Source organism: Furipterus horrens, unplaced genomic scaffold, assembly GCF_987537825.1.
Source record: "Furipterus horrens unplaced genomic scaffold, mFurHor1.1.pri manual_scaffold_11, whole genome shotgun sequence".
In the NCBI taxonomy this organism is placed as follows: domain Eukaryota; kingdom Metazoa; phylum Chordata; class Mammalia; order Chiroptera; family Furipteridae; genus Furipterus; species Furipterus horrens.
Window position 1 is genome coordinate 48,529,076 of NW_028327181.1, and position 17,780 is coordinate 48,546,855.

Here is a 17,780-nt window from a genome sequence, read left to right on the forward strand (position 1 = left end):
ATACATATTCTTTACAAAGCCCAAGGGTAATTTTGAAAGTTGATCATTATCTATAATACAATAAAAATCTTTTAATGATTTCTAAAAGGAAAAAAAGTACAGACTATCCTATGTGGTTACAATACACAAAAACAAACAACAACAACAAAACAAACCCCTTGGAAATTGACACATTTTAAAACAACAGCAAAAAAAAAAAAAAAAAAGGTAAATACTTAGGAATGGGGAATAAAGAACTTAACTTTGTCCTACACATATTGTACAAAAAGAATATTAAAAATTTTAATTAGAGAATGTTTGGATGAAAACAAAACTAAGGACATTACACATTAAACCCTGTTACACATAAAAATTCAGAACACTACATGTAAAACATCAGAGAGTCACAAGAAAATTATAGGTTAAATACTTTTATTTTAAGTAAGAAAAAAGTGAGTGATAGATTTAGTAAGCTGTAAATGGACAATGAAATTAACTACAAAATGAAAGAGAAAGAAGTTAATAAAGAGAAAATCAGAAAAATAATTAGAAAAAATATGAAATAATAGGATCAATAATTTATGGGCTGGTTCTTTTAGAAACTGAAAATAAACCTCCACATGTTCTAGTCAAAAACAAAAAGAAAAATTGAGAAATAAAATTACTTGTAAGAGAAATGACCACAGGGAAAACAGAGAAAAATTTTAAATATGAAAATCTATTGGCAAAAAAAAAAAAAAAAGGAAAGAAAGAAAAAGAAAAATCAGGATGAATGGGACACAACACAGTCCATGAATAAACCCACACATATATGGTCAATTAACTTATAACAAAGGAACCAAGTACATACGATGGGGAACGGACAGACTATTCAATAAATGCTATTGGACCACTATCTTACATCAACCAAAATAGATTAAAGTCTTGAAAATAAGACCTGAACTATAAAACTCCTGTAAGAAAATGTAGGAAGTAAATCCTTGACATTGGTCTTGGCAATTCATTTTTAGAGTTGACATAAAAGCAAGGCAACAAAACCAAAAATAAACAAGTGGGACTAAATCAAACTAAAAAGCCTCTGCAGTGAAGCTGAAGCTACAGAGCCTGGGCAGGGTGATATGGAGGGTCTGCTGGTGCCCATGCAGCAGACCCCCCCCCTCTCTTCGCAGCTGAAGGGTCCAAGGGAAAGATGGAGTCAATACAGCTTGGCTTCAGGTGCGCCGCAGGAGTTGCCGGTGTTGACTACAACGTCAAACCGCCTTAGGGACTCCGGCTCCGGATTTTCTGTCGGGGTTTACTCCCTTAGCCTTTCCCCTGAAGAGGTATGCCGCAAGGCAGCAGAGGTTTTTTGGAGTCAGAGTTTTCCTTCTCTGATGTGCCCTGACTGGAAGATCGAACCAGCGACACTTAGCTCGCAGGCCGACGCTCAATCCACTGAGCCAAACCAGCCAGGGTGGTATATATAATATATATATACATATGTAGAGAGTCATTGTGTTACACCTGAAACTAATATATGTTGTAATTATATCTCAAGAAAAAATCTAAATAAAATGGAAAGTATTCTGAAAAAATTACAATAATTGATTCAAGAAGTAGAACACCCATTAAAAATTAAATCTCAATGAAATAGACTTGTGAAAAAACATATGTTATGAAAATAGACTCAAGAAAATGTTGAAAACTTGGCCAGAGCACAAATACAGATACAGAATATGTGCGGGTGTTATGAGTTGGCTCCACCTCCTGGCGACCCTGTGAATGAGTGACGTCCGCAATGTGCTGTCCTCACCGGCCCTGCTCAGCTCCTGTGACTCAGGCCTGTGGAGGCAATCCCTCTCAGGCCTGGTCTTCCTCTCTTCCTGCTGCCTTCTGATTCCCAGCATTATTGTCTTTCCCAGAGAACCCTGCCTTCTTGTGATGGGCCCCGAAATAGGACCGCTTCCATTTGGTGACTTTTGCCTTCGGCAATGTTTCAGGCTTAATTTGCTTCATGGCTCACTTGTTGGTCTCCTTGGCTGTGCAGAACATATACACTAGACATAAATATATACACATTATATACGCATGTATGTTCATCAGGCAGGAAGGAGAGAGAAACATTTTGTATCAGTTCTCATTTTGCCGTTGCATTTCTTATCACTAACAGACGTGGAAACCCCTGAGATGACCACATAGTTTTTCTCTTTGGGCATCAAATCAATGCTTTCCCCAGTCGTCACAGTGTTTTTATCTTTAAAGTCTTTCAGGTTGTTCTGTGTAACAGTAGGTCACTTACTTTTGATACCTAAGTGGTAGTACATTCTTTGAATTCCATTACAATCTAATTCTGTTGTAGAAAATTCAGTTCTAAGAGTTTGTTTCTCCACTCCACAGTAAATAGACATCTGTGGAGCCTTCTCCCAGTTTTTGGTTTATAGGAATAAAACTACTACAAACATTCTGTCTGAGGAGTTCTCAGCGCTGTCTCCCCTTCTCCCAGGTTAGGTTCCCTAGAAGCAGAGGCTGATACAAGGATTCTGGCGGAGGTATTTATTTCAGGAGGGCTCTCAGGAGAAACCTGTAAGGGAGGGAGGAAGCAGAGTAAGGATAAGGTCTCAGGTCAAGTCTTGAATTACACCCAATGCAGGGAGCTGGCCTTCTGTACTTTGTATAGTCATCAGTAGTGCTGATCCCTTCTGAGGGTGGAGGTATAACTCATTGACTGAGGTGATACCTATAAGCTGAGGACCATCCTCATGAGAGGGAACAGCTGGGAGCCATCAGCCTCCAACAATAACAGCAGGTGAAGGAAGAGTTCCTTGACCTGGGAAAGCCTTTGTGGACATTGTTTTGACATCTCTTGGGTAAATATCTTGGAGTCAGATTGTGAGGTCACAGGGTAAATGTGTGATTAACTTGCAAAGGAACTTCAAACATATTTTCTGGATTAATTTTTTTTATTTTATACCCCAGCCAGTAGGTATCAGAGTTTCAGTTGCTTCACATCTTTGCCAGTATCTGAATGATGCTAGATTCATAAAATCAATTGTGAGGGATTATCTATATTTTTTAGAGTTTATGTCAGATTGCTAGCAGTTTTTCTCCTAAATGTTGGGAACAACTGGAGTTTCTTTTGGGGAATGTATTTGATTATGAATTAAGTATCTTCAATAGAATTAAAAACTATTTAGATTTTCTATTCCTGAATCGGTCTTGATTAGTTGTGTATTTAAAAGAATGAGTCTATTTTAATTGGCATTGTGTTAATTGTCATAAAGTTGTTTATAATCTCCCTATATTATCCTAATAACTGTAGGATCCCTAATTGTATCACCTCTGTCATTCCTGATATTGGTTGTGTCTTCCCTAGGGGCTGATTCCTGAATCCTGATTCCTAATCAGTCTTCATAGGGGCTGAATCAATTTTATTTAATCTTTTCTAAGAACTAAGTAGTATTAACTTTGTTCATTTTCTCTGTTTCTTTCTATTTTACTGATTTTTGTTTTATCTTTATTCTTTCATCCTTACTGCTTATTTAGGGTGTAATTTGTTCTCCTTTTCATAACTTCTTAAGATGGAACTAGATTTATGTTTTTAAACCTGAATTATCTTCTACTATAAGCATTTCAATCTATAATTTTTCCTTAAATTCTGTTTTAGCTGAATCCCATAAACTTTAATGTTATTTGTGATACAATTTACTTTGAAATATGTTCTAATTTCTCTTGATATTTCTTCTTTAACCAATGGATTACCTGAAAGTAAGGGTGTAGTTTCTAAATATTTTAAAATTTTTCTTGGTACCTAATTATTACTGATTCTAATTTAATTTCAAATATTATCATCTTCTATACTTTACTGAGATTTATTTCATGGCCTAGCTTATGGTTTATCTTCATAATCACCCCATATGCCTTTGAAATAGACTGTTTTCAACAGTTGTTGCATACAGTGCTTTTCAATTGTCATTTGGAGCAAGTTGGTGAATAATACTCTTTCAATTATCTTCATCTTTCCTAAACTTTTGTCTAGTTATTCTATTTATTGCTGATGGAGGAGATATTAAAATTTCTAAATGCAATTGCATATTTGTCTATTTTTCTTTTAATATTGTTAGTTTCTTTTTCATGTATTTTTAATTTTTATTGAGATAAAATCCACATTAAAGCTCTGTTATTAAACTTAGATGCATTTGGAATTAGAAAGTCAACCTGATCGTTATCATGAAAAAATATCCCAACATATCTCTAGTAATCTCCTTATTTGAAGTCCAGTTTGATATTGATATGGCCCCTTCAGCTCTCCTATGCTTTATGTTGACACACATATATATATTCCATCCTTTGATTAAACCTATTTGTGCCTTAGTACTGAAAATGCATCGCTTGTTGACAGAACCTAGTTGAGTCTTGCTTTTTATCTAGACTGATGATTTTAATTGGACTTCTTTGACTCTTTGCATTTAGTGATCATATTGATATAATTGGGTTTAATCTGAATCTCGTTAAGTGTTTTTCTTTCTGTTTTTTTCCACCTGGTTTGTTGTTGTCTTATTTGTTTGCTTGCTTGCTTCTATGTTCCTTTTATCCTGTCTCATTTGGAGGTCAATTGACTATTTTGTTTTATTTTATTTTTTATTTTAAATTTTTAAAAAATATTCCATTTACTTATTTTTAGAGAGAGGGGAAGGGTGGGAGAAAGAAAGGGAGAGAAACATCATTGTGCTGTTGCCTCTTGCATGAGCCCAACTGGGGACCTGGCCCGCAACCCAGGCATGTGCCTTGACTGAGAATTGAACTTGCGACCCTTTGGTTCTCAGGCCAGCGCTCAATCTACTGAGCCACATCAGCCAGCGCTCATTTTAATTTTTAGCTGTACTTTTGTATTGTTGTTGCTAGCATTATTTTGTAAGTATTCTTAATTTATCACAGTCTACTTAAAATTAATTTTATACCACTTCACAAACTGTGTAAAAACCTTAAAGAAGTATAATTCCATTTTCTCCCTTCTTCTTTGTTCTATTGACACATATTTTATTTCAATGTAATTATAGTCAGTTTTCTTTTATTTTCCCACGTACTCAATATTTCTGGTGCCCTTTTTACCATTCTGTAAATTCAATATAGCATCTGATATCATTTCCCTTCAGCTAAAACAGCACCCATAATATATTATATCTTCTAGTTTAGGTAACAAATTCCCTTAGTTTTTATTTACCTGAAACATCTTTCTTTTACCCTCATGTTTAAAGCATATTTTTTAAACACATATAGAATTTTGAGGAGATCTTCTTTAGCACTTGAAAGGTGTCCATTACCTTGTCACATTAACAAAATGATAATATAATTATTTTTGATGAGCAGTTACTTATCATTGGTTTTATTTTAACCTGTTTTTAATAGACATGATTTCAGCAGGAAGTCAGCATCTCCTTGTCTGTTCAGTCCCCCTACCTGGGGAATGTCCTCACTGCACCTCTCTGTCTGCCTTGGTGGCCTCCAAGTACCGCTCTGCTTGTCTGAGTAGCATTAGCCACATCCTCTGTGAGTTCTGGTTACAATACAGAATTTTCTCTAATATGCTGATTTGGCCATTTTCATTGGGAACTAAGCCCAAAAGAAAGTCCTCATTGAAAAGAAATATATATATATATATATATATATATATTTGCCTACAATTCTTTCCATATATTTTAACTATTAATATTTTTCTAAATTCTCTGTTTCTAAATATTAATATTGTGATTCCTGGTTTCTTTCAACCTGCACTTTTCTAATAGTATTCCATATCCTTTGCATGTCCACTTTTCTAGGTTCCTTTGTTTTCAGTGTGCTCTTCTACACAGAATACAGTTAACTTCTGTTTTCTAACACAAGTTCACACTCTTTGTCTTTTTCTGTTTAACAGTTTCCAGTTATTTATTGTCTACATGTCACCTCGCTGCATTCTTTCTTTCATATGCTCGCACATTGGTTTTGTTTACCTATCTTGTATTATTATGGGCTGTGTATATTTTGTTATTTTCTCTAAGGAATTATAAGATTTAAATCCTGTTTTTAATTCAATTACAATTTAATTTTTTTTTAAACTGCATCCTCTAGTTCTTTGATTATCAACCTCAAGTAAGAAATAGCATCTATGGTTTTCTTCAGTTCAAAGAAGAAAATTTCTTCTCTTTTCCACTTCCTAGTTTATGTATAACATGAGATTTTAGAAGTTATTATTACCTTTCTCATTGGAAGGTCTTTTAATCTTTAAAAATTACTATGGAATTTTTATAGTGATTTACAACTTTATTTTAAATTCATTAACTTAATTATATATATTTAAACAATTTCAAGCTTTATTTTTAGCCTTTTATTTTATTTTCTCATTACTCAGTCTGAGTTTTAAAGATTCTTATAGTTTCTTATACTGTTGACTTCAGCTTTGGGAGACAATTTTCCGGACAGCTATGTAGGCTGCACACTTTGAGTATTTGCGTATCTGGAAACTCTTTCCATTATCTTCACACATGAGTAACATTCTGTCCAGGACTTTGGAGATTACTAAATTTTCCTCTCAAAATTCTTTATGGAGGTCTCCAGTGTGTTTAAGCATTTAATGTTATAGAAGAGATGTCTCAGCCCTGCCTGGTCCTTGTTAGCTCTGCAAAAGAATTTACTAGAATAGATCCCTTTATATATTGAATTTTCCCACCCTCCTTGTGACATTTACAATATAATATTTAATAATGAAAGTTTAACTTAGATATTAACTTGGTCCTGGTAACTTATCATAAAAATTATGATAAACCTCTTTAGGGAACATTTCCCAAAGTATAGAGTAAGACTGTGATGCAAATTGTAGTATAGCTTAGGAAAGCGAGTCTTCTGCCATGTAGCTGAGAGTGAACAGGAAGTTGCAGGGGAAGGTGGGGGCAGCTGGGATACAGAGTGAGGACATGTTGTGGCTATGGCGAGCTGCATTGGTTGACCCATGCTTAATCAGTTTCATGGGTTTAACTTTATTTAAAGTGCTGAAAATACAATCACAATACAATTTCATAGTATTTTTCCTATAGAAATAGGTCTAGATATGTTCTGAATATATAATATATGTGTTTTTCCATTTGGTGAACGTCACCCTTCATATTACAATCTAAATCTATAGACTTCATGTGTTTCAGAATAACACCTATTTAATTGTATTTGTTTATTGGAGTAATAACATCACATGACAAGTAGATTGCTATGCTAGTAAATATCATGTATATTTATGATAAGTAAATATTATACATCTACAGATCCAAAAATATTACAAGTATTATGGCACAAAGCATATTATATACTACAGGACTAAACCTATAAAGATAAATATAAGTGATGCTATTTCATGAACTCATCTACTGTACCCTCACAAAAAATTTAAAAAAAAAAAGAGAGGGAGAAATAATTTTTCTGTATGGAATGACTTCCTTACAATTTCTAGAATTCCTGCTGGGATATTTCCTCTGAGCTGATTGATTTCCGAGAGACATACCGAGGAACAGTTCTTGATAAGCCTGCATTTTGTGTGCTGAAGGTCTCCAGGCTGCCCTGCCTCAGACCTGTTCTCCCCACATTCTTCAGGGAAAAAGTGAGTGAAGGGGAGCAAAGTGTCACTATCTGTGCCCAGCTGGTCTGGATTATCCAACCTCTGAGGTGTATCCGCCGGCTGCCCCTGCATCCCATTATAAATCACCCCCTTATTGAACATCAGGCCAGATCGAGGCTGATTCATTGGCTGAAGGCTGCTACCTGGCTCCAGTGTCTCAGTCCTGTAATAGTCATCATGCTCTCAGGAACCCTCACATTTTTGAACAGTTACATAGTGTCCTCAGCTGAAGAGAGAGGAAGTCTGGAGTCCATTTCCCGCAACTAGCAGGGAGCTGTTTTCCTCTCCTTGACATTAGCAAGGTTTGTCAGCTTGTTAATCTTTAAGGGGATTTGGGGTTGAAATTTTGGGGGGTAGGGTTTGGGGTGGATAATATAGTCAAAGCTCTTCAAACCGGTTTGAGGGAATAAAATAGATGCTCGTGTTTTTTTTTCTTTATGGCTGTAATTCCCATTTGGCCTTGGGTTTCAACTCCCAAGTTTATGTGAAAGGAAAACCACAAACTATTGGATAGTATGAGCACCATAATAATAGGCTCTACCTTTTTTCTTGATGACTTCCAAGTCTGTTTCCATAATTCTGAGGTAGCAGAAGCAATCAATAACTGTAATTTAAATTACATGTGGATTGAGCATTCAAGCATTACAGAGTCTGGGTCTCCACAAGGCCAGTGCTAACTGACAAGTTTGGCCGGGGCACATTTTTTCCCCTTTTTCATTATTTCTCTGCCTGATGCCCAATAGCCAATTACAACGGTTTGGTGATTAAGGCAGCACTAGGGCATAACTAAACGAACCCCCTTTCACGAGGTGGCTTTATTCTGATAAGCTCCCCTAACTTGCAAATACCACATTAGGGATGAGATGAAACAGAGGGGAGGGAAATTCTTCTCCACAGAGACCTGACTCTAGCAGCCATACTTATTAATTATTTTCTGACAAGTATATTGTTGCCTTAGACAAAATGGTAGAGATGTGTTACATCTGGCAAACATCACATGAGGCTTCTGTGTGGCTGGAACAATAATGCCATTGTTTCTAGCATAGAAGGAGGAGATAGAGTCAGAATGATGTCTGCCTCTATAGATACTGTGTTCCAGTTCCCTCCTCCTCAGCAGAAAGAGAAAAATCTCATAACAAGTATCCTCCATAGATTTCTCTAGACAAAGTCTCTGCTTAGAACACCGTGCCCTTTCCATGACAGTAATACTGAAATTGTCCTTCATAAACCATCAGGGGTGTTGAAATGTTTTAGTGTCCCCAGTAGAATGGTGGAGGGGAACAAATTAGATTTCTAACTTGCATTTAAACTAGAGCCACGGTACATAAGATCTAGTGTGAAGAAGCAGCTCCACTGCTTTAAAAAGGCAGGGGGAGGAGAGTTGAAGATAAGATCTATGATATGACATCTCGCCTTACAGGTTTTTGTTTCATCCCCCTGGGGACAATGGTAGTCAACACCGTGTGGCATGGGATGGATATCTAGCAGAAACCACTTGTGACTCGGGTTTGAAAAGTTTCACAACGTTTGAAGTGTAGCAAAGAAAAACGCCAGTGCCCCTGACTATGAACATTAACAACTACTCGAAGCAGATAAGCAATGAGACTTGTAGCAGGCGTTTTTGTCCCCTGGGTTATGGCAACACTGCACGCTCCTGAAGAACTGAAGTTGGTCGGAAAGACTTCACAAGAGTAACACACACACCCTGTTTTTCTATTTTCTTTCTTGACATTTTAAAATCCTGGAAATTGTTTTCTCCATGTTTATTCTTTTAGTCTGCCTTTGCTGGACTTTAAAGGAGAGGTAGGGAGGTACAATAGAATACATCGTACACTTGGAATCACAGCTAGGTTTGGGTCTTAATTCTGCTACTTATATTTACATCTTTTGGGATAAGTTGTCTTGCTTCTTCCTAGACACCCCACCTACTGCGGCAGAGCTCGGCAAAGCCATCGACCGCCTCGCTTGCGGGAAAGCACCAGGAAGCGACGGAATCCCTCCAGAAATCCTAAAGTGCGGGAAACCAGTCCTGCTACAGCCGCTCCACCATCTACTCTGTCTCTGCTGGAAGGAGGGTTACATCCCCCAGGATATGAGAGACGCCAACATTATCACCATGTACAAGAACAAAGGAGACCGCAGCGACTGCAACAACTACCGGGGCATCTCTCTCCTCAGCGTTGTCGGCAAAGTATTCGCCCGGGTCGCTCTTGCCCGCCTGCAGACCCTTGCTTCCCGCGTCTACCCAGAGTCCCAGTGTGGCTTCAGAGCTGGCCGATCAACAGTGGACATGATCTTCTCCCTACGCCAGCTGCAGGAGAAGTGTCACGAGCAGCATAAACCACTCTACCTCATCTTTATTGACCTCACGAAGGCGTTTGATCTGGTCAGTCGAAGCGGACTCTTCAGCTTGCTACGGAAGATTGGCTGTCCACCACATCTGCTTGCTGTGGTCATGTCCTTTCACGACAACATGCACAGCACGGTGTCCTACAACGGCGCAACCTCTGAGGCCTTCCCAGTCAGCAGCGGAGTAAAGCAGGGCTGCGTCCTCGCGCCTACGCTGTTCGGAATCTTCTTCTCCATGCTCCTCCAATACGCCTTTAAGGACTGCAGCGAGGGTGTCTTCATTCACACCAGATCCGATGGCAAGCTCTACAACCTGGCCCGTCTACAAGCCAAGACCAAAGTCAAAGAGGTGCTCATCCGTGAGATGCTCTTCGCCGACGACGCAGCTTTGACATCACACTCCGAAGGGGGACTCCAGCAGCTAGTCACTTGCCTTTCCCACGCATGCAAGGAGTTCGGACTAGCCATCAGCCTGACGAAGACGAATGTTATGGCTCAAGGCACGGGGACTCCCCCATGCATCACCATCGACGGATACACCCTGGAGGTTGTCAACGACTTCACTTACCTCGGGTCCACCATCTCGAGCTCTCTGTCAGTCGACTTGGAGGTCAACCGGAGAATCGCCAGGGCAGCCACAGTTATGGCCAGACTGAACCGGCGAGCGTGGAACAATTCCAGCCTCACTGAGAAAACCAGACTGCGCATCTACCAAGCCTGCGTACTCAGCACTCTCCTCGATGGCAGCGAGACGTGGACCACCTACGCAAGGCACGAAAGGAAACTCAACAGCTTCCACATGAGGTGCCTGCGACGCGTCCTGCATGTCGCCTGGCAGGATAAGGTCCCCAACACCGAGGTGCTGAAGCGAGCCAACATGAGCAGTTTGCATGCAGTTCTTAGTGAGAGACGCCTCAGGTGGCTCGGCCATGTCAAAAGAATGGATGCAGGCCGTATCCCCAAAGACCTCCTCTACGGCGAGCTAGCAGAAGGCAAGAGGATGACAGGGCGCCCAAAACTGCGGTTCAAAGACATCTGCAAAAAGGACATGACACAATGCTCCATCAATCTCAACACATGGGAAGTTCAAGCAGACGACCGCCTAGCCTGGAGGCTCGCGGTCAGGCAAGGTACGTCACGTGCAGAGGCTGCGCGCAACGAGGAGGCGGTCCAGAAAAGATCGAGGCGGAAGCAGCGTCAACAGCAGCAACAACGGCCATCTGCCTTCACCTGTACCAAGTGCGGCAGGGATTGTCACTCCCGAATCGGACTGCACAGCCATTCTCGGCGGTGCAGATAGACTCTCAGGAAGCTACGCCATCGTCTCTCGAGACGGACGGCTGCCGATGACGATGACGATGATGATGATGACGATGTCTTGCTTCTTCACAAATCAAATGTATTCATCTATAAAATAGATATAGCTCTGCAGCCTACTTTCTATGACTGTTAAGTGGGGGGGAAAACACAGAACTGCTTATGGCACAGTCTTTTATTTATTTACTTAGTTTATTAAATTTATTAGGATGACATTGGTTAATAGGGTCATATAGATTTCAAGCAGTCTTTTAAGCTGAGGTCGACATTCAAGTTTCTATTTATTTTTAATTTGAATTTTTATTGTACAGATGTTTAGTAAAATGGTCTTGTAGCTCTGAGATCTATTCAAAATGTAATTGGTTATTGTTTGAATATAAGAGTTGATGGTATGGAATGATGAAAGAATGCAGGCTTCCATCAAGTTCAAAGGTGTTTAGAAAATACACCTACATACCTTGTAAGATCCAAGCAAATAGGAAATCTAATGAGTAAATCAATCTAGGTTCAAGTTGCAGATGTCTATGCATAGAAAAAAAGAATTGGGTAATCCACGAGACATGAATTTAGAGGCCTTGTGCCAAGTGAAATCCTCCTTTGAGTTATAGAATCATTGGCATAACAGTTATCAATATGGTATCGCATGTCACATCAAAGTGGCTGACAAGAATGCAGTCAGCATCCTGACTGAAAATTTTTTGTGTGCAACCCCAACATGCTGAGACAGCAACCCCACATCATACATGGACTAATAAAATCACGTCTAGTTGGCAGAACAATGCCCTGAAGGCATGCAACTCTATCTCTCACACCTGTCAGGAATCTCTTGTAAAACTTTGAGTCAGTTACTTGAAAGGGTAAATATCTTCATTACTGGTGCGTAAGTCATAGCCCCCAGAAGAACTGGAATTCAGCATTCAAATGAGGATGAAAAAGAACAGCATGGTTTTAATATTTGGTGTTTGAGAAATGATTATGTTCACGATAACTTGCCATATCAGAGAGACAGCCCAGTAACTGCAAATTAAAATGTGGATTAAATATTTAATTTAGACTCATGAACTTAATTGTAAATCTTCCCAAGTTTATGTATTCTATTGGAACATTTAAGAGAATTTAAAGGTCATTATATTTATGTTTGTTTATTAGATATATAAGGAATGTTTTGTTAAGTTAGACAGTTAAAGAAGAAAATCAAACGTATCAAATCTAAATATACAATCTAATATATTTTTAAATTTATTAATTGTTTTCTATTACAGTTGTCCCACTTTTCCCCCCATTGCTCTCCCCCCCTGAGCCCTCCCCCTCTCCCACAGTCAGTCCCCACCCCGTTGTCCATGTCCATGAGTCATTTATACTAGTTCCTTGACTAGACCCTTTCCCTTCATTTGAAGAAATTGAATTATTTACGTTTATAATTGGGAAAAAGCATTAATTACAAGAACTTTAAGAGTGAATGTTAAAATTTAAGAGAATAAATTTAACTAAGCAGAACTTAAAGGCAGATTGGAGAACTGGGGTTTTAACTTTGTAACTGTGATGTAACTAAAATTAATTTTAGAAACTAAATAAGCTTCTGAGCGGCCTCTGTACAAAAAACTACCAAGTTAATTTTTAAAAGGACAAACAACCTTACATGAAGAACAATAACTCAAGAAAAGTATTTTGTCATTTGAGCGAGCTGCACTCAACGGCGTGTAGGCTGAAATCAACCTTATTCTTCTTCACCATTTCCCATTAAACCTATTCGGTGGGAAGGTTTACTCCCAGCTCTCACTGCACATGGGCCCCATAGCTCTTTCTGTCACTCCCATAAAATAAAGAACTCAGTCCTGTCTCAATGGCCACACAAGTCCAATTCAGAGTTATTTAAAAAACCCCAATTCCGTTGAAGTTTAAAACTTTTCTCCTCTCCCAGGTTAGCCTCAGGCCTGGAAGCCCAGACCGGAGGATGGGGACAGTCAGTTTCCTCCGGGTGCCCAGGCTCCACCCCTCCTCCCGTTGCTTAGCAGCAGCAGGAGGCTGCTTCACAGCCCGCTGTGGCAGCGTCCACAGACGGGTTCTCCCGATGCGGTCTCCGCCGCTCCTTCCTGGGGTCTCCCGGTCTCCCGGCTGTGGATTTTATGGCTCAGGTAGGGCTCGGCAGGCTGGGTTTCATGTGGTCCAACTCTTTGCTGTTCCTCCTCCACTGCAGACATCCTCTTGAATGGGAGCTCTTTGAGAGAAGATGCTAGGGCGGCTCCCTTCCGTTGCATCCATACCTAATACCAAGAAAAAACCATATTTGGGGGGACTCTGTCACCGGGGGAACGCAAACCCTTGCCTGTGCGTTCACATCCCTCCTTTCTGTCTGTGATGTTTTCTCAGACCCATGTCACACACTAGACGGTGTCTCCACTATCAGAGAAGCTACACCCAGGTCTTTCAGCGTTTTCATACCTCGGGGTCCAGTCAAGTCGCCTTCCTCCCCGCCTGGGGAAGGAGTAGGAAGGTAGCTGCCACCACGCTCGCACAATTCTTTCCAAAGCTGTTTCTCTCTCGACCGCTTTCTCCCACGTCAGCGCTTTCATACGTCAGGTTAGGGGAAATGCCCGCGGGCCCAAATTTGCCCTCTTTCGGTGGTCCCCGTGCCTTGCTTAGGATTGAAGCTGCTTGGGATTTATTGTATTTTTATTAGCTTTTTGTATCTAACGCTAGGAGCCTTATTTTTATATCTTATCATGCAATTACTATAAATTAACATTTTGCACTGATAATTCATAGTTGGAAGGTATTTTCACAGAATTAGACTTTAGCAGCATTAAGTAATTATATCTCAAGTGGAGAAATGTGTTCCTTTGCAGGTCCTTTGGCATATTCTCCTATTTATGTGTAAATGCCTTATTTCTTTTTACCACAGGTTGTACACAAACACTTTCATGAGAAATTCAGAAAGCACCAATGAAAGACGAACAAAAATATAAACTTTAATAGTTCAACCCTAAGATGACCACTGTTAACATTTTGTTACATGTTTGTGGAAAATAATATATAATCTATAAGTATATACTATATAATATTGTTTGTACTGGTTCTTTTGTAATCTATTGTCCAAATCTAAATACATTTTACGAAATTATTTGCGTGTATTTCTTTGATATTTAACCATTAGTTATGTGTATAATACAAATATAATTGTATAAATGGTTTCATACAAAAAAGCATGACGTTTCTCACTCCAATCTTTCCCAGCCCACACCCTCCACTTCTAAAAGTTTCTCTTTTGAAATATTCCTGGTGGATCTTTCAACCTTTAAGTCAGAGGTTCTCAGTTCTGGCTTCACATGAAAAATTACCCGAGAACTTTTTGAAGTTCCCTATATTAGCCCCTCTCTAAAATTAACTGACCTGTGTCTCTGGAGTGGGAATCAGGCTCTGGTAATATTTTTAATGCCAGTAGGTAATTTTGATGCATCTTGAGACTTAAGAACCTTTGAGTTATATAAAATACTTACACAATAATCACTTGATTTATCCATTTTAGAAACCATTAATTTTCTGTTATGAGAACTGAAGATTTATCTTACTTACATAACTCCCATCTTACCTTTTCCTCATGATTTGCACTGTGAGTAGTTATATAATCATTAATGGTTTTCCATTGGTTGCATTTAGGATTTAAAATGAGTGCCGATACCTCAATGTCTGGTTTATCACATATAAACATTATGTTCTTATTACCCAGTTCTTATTACTCTCTTTATTCCAACTTGCATCTTTCCACCATCCAACCTATTAACTTCTGTTAACCATATATGTATAGGTATGATACATTGTGAAATTCTGTTTGAGAACGTATTTCTATCACTTATCTGTGAGTTGATTCTAAATATCATAAACCAGAAATGTTGTTATATTATATGTACTTAAATATATTTTTATATAATAATGTTTGAGTCTTGCTCCACCATACAAAGTACCTTTTTGATCTTGCCCAAGTCCCTTAATGCCTTCTTTCTGCCTTAGTTCTTCATCTTTAAATATATATATACATGTATATGTGTGTATGTGTGTGTGTGTGTACATACAAGGTCTGTCCAGAAAAAGTCCACCCATTGTTAATATAATGAGATGGTTTGTGCAACATGGATATAATCTGGTAACCAAAGAGAGTGGACTGGACTGTGCACGCGTAAACAATGACTTCACTGTACTAGTCAGTGAGGGTGGTAGACACTGCCATTGAGTGAGCATGGGTACTGTGTGACTATTGCATTCAAAATGACTGAGCAAGTAGAGCAATGTATCTGCATCAAATTTCGCATTAAGCTAGAACATTCCTCTGCAGAAACTGTTTGAATGATTCAGAAGCCCACAGTTGTGGGCAACTGGTGATTGGCAGCTTCATCACAGCAACATGCCAACTCATGCATTGCATCTCATGCAGAGGTTTTGATTCAGCCTAGATTTGGCACCCTGTGACTTCCAGCTTTTACCCAAAACTAAAATTACCTTTGAAAGGCAAGAGATTTCAGGCCATCAGTGAGACTCAAGAAAATACGATGGGGCAGCTGATGGCAACTGGGAGAACTGGGAGAGGTCCCAAGGTGTCTACTCTTCAGAGGACTGCGGCATCATTGTCTTGTGTACAGTGTTTCCTGTGCCTTGTCTTCTTCCATGAATGTCTCTATTATTCATATTATATGGACAAACCATTTTTTTATATATATAGTTATGGGGATTATGTAACTAAAGCATGATGACACATGGTAAAGACCCATAAGTTAGCCTTGGCCAGGTAGCTCAGGTGGTTAGAGTGTCGTCCCCGTAAGCCACGTTTGCAGGTTCAATTCCTTGTGCAAGAATCAACCAATGAATGCATAAATAAGTGAAGCAACAAATCGATATTTCTCTTTCTCCAATCAATAAATAAAGAAAAATAATTTAAAGACATTTCTTAGTTATTCCTCTCTGCTAAGGCCAGTGATGTTCAAGAATCTCTTCCTTTACTGCTTTAATATGATGATACCTGGACCTTACAAAGTAAAATACTTATTAAGTCAAGGTTAAATGAATTTCTTTTTCTTATGCTCTAAGAATAGCTTTTTTTAAATGCCATTTTCAAATTTTGTTTTATATTTTGACCAAAAATTTCCTGTATAGTTGCACACTTATCCTGCCAGAAGCCTCGGAACACCTTCCTTTTTCCTTGCTTTCAAAAATGTAAATGTGTCTCCAAAATGTCTTCAAAATATTTCAATCTCCATTATGCGGTCTACTGCTCTGTGGGATCTAACAGGATGGTGCAAAAGTAATTTCTGGCTTTTTTAAAAGAAAGTTTTTGATAGTATTGATTAAATTTGTGCCTCTTCTTTTAATTTTTTGATGTCACAGTTATTACTTTATACCTTTTTTTTTTTTTAATTTTTTTATTTTGGTTTTTCAATTACAGTTGTCCCCTTTTCCCCCAATTTCTCTCCCCCACCCAACCCACCCCCTCTCCCACAATCATATCCCTCCCCGTTGTCCATGTCCATGAGTCTTTCATACAGGCTCTTTAATTAATCCCTTCCCTTACTTATCCCCCTTCTCTCCCTCTCCCCTCCCCCCTATTGACTGCTATTCTGCTCTTTGTTCTATTTAGTTCCTTTGTTTGTGTTGTTCTTTAGTTTCCTGTATTAGGTGATATCATATGGTATTTTTCTTTCTTTGCCTGGCTTATTTCACTAAGCATAATTCTCTCTAGTTCCATCCATGTTGTTGTAAATGGCAGGAGTTCCTTCTTTCTTTCTGCTACATAGTATTCCATTGTGTAAATGTACCACAGTTTTTTGATCCACTCATCTACAGATGGGCACTTAGGTTGTTTCCAGCATTTAGCTATTGTAAACAGTGCTGCAATGAACATAGGGGTGCATAAGTTCTTTTGAATTGGGGTTTCAAGATTCTTCGGGTATAATCCTAGTAGTGGAGTCATTGGTTCAAAAGGCAGTTCCATTTTTAATCTTTTGAGGTAATTCCATACTGTTCTCCATAGTGGCTGCACCAGTCTGCATTCCCACCAACAGTGCAGTAGGGTTCCCGTTTCTCCACATCCTCGCCAGCACTTGTTGCTTGTTGATTTGTTGATGATGGCCATTCTGACTGGTGTAAAATGGTATCTCATTGTGGTTTTTATTTGCATCTCCCTGATGGCTAATGATGTTGAGCATTTTTTCATGTGTCTATGGACCTTCTGTATGTCCTCTTCGGAGAAGTGTTTGTTCAGGTCCCTTGCCCATTTTTTAATTGGGTTGTTTGTTTTCTTGATGTTGAGTCATATCAGCTCTTTATATATTTTGGAAATCAGTCCCCTGTCTGTGATGTCATTGGCAAATATGTTTTCCCATATGGTTGGTTTCCTTTTCATCTTGCTGATGTTTTCTTTTGCTGAGCAGAAACTCTTAAGTTTGATGTAATCCCATTTATTTATTTTTTCCTTTATTTCTCTTGCTTTAGGAGATGTATCCGTGAAGAGATTGTCACGTGAGATATC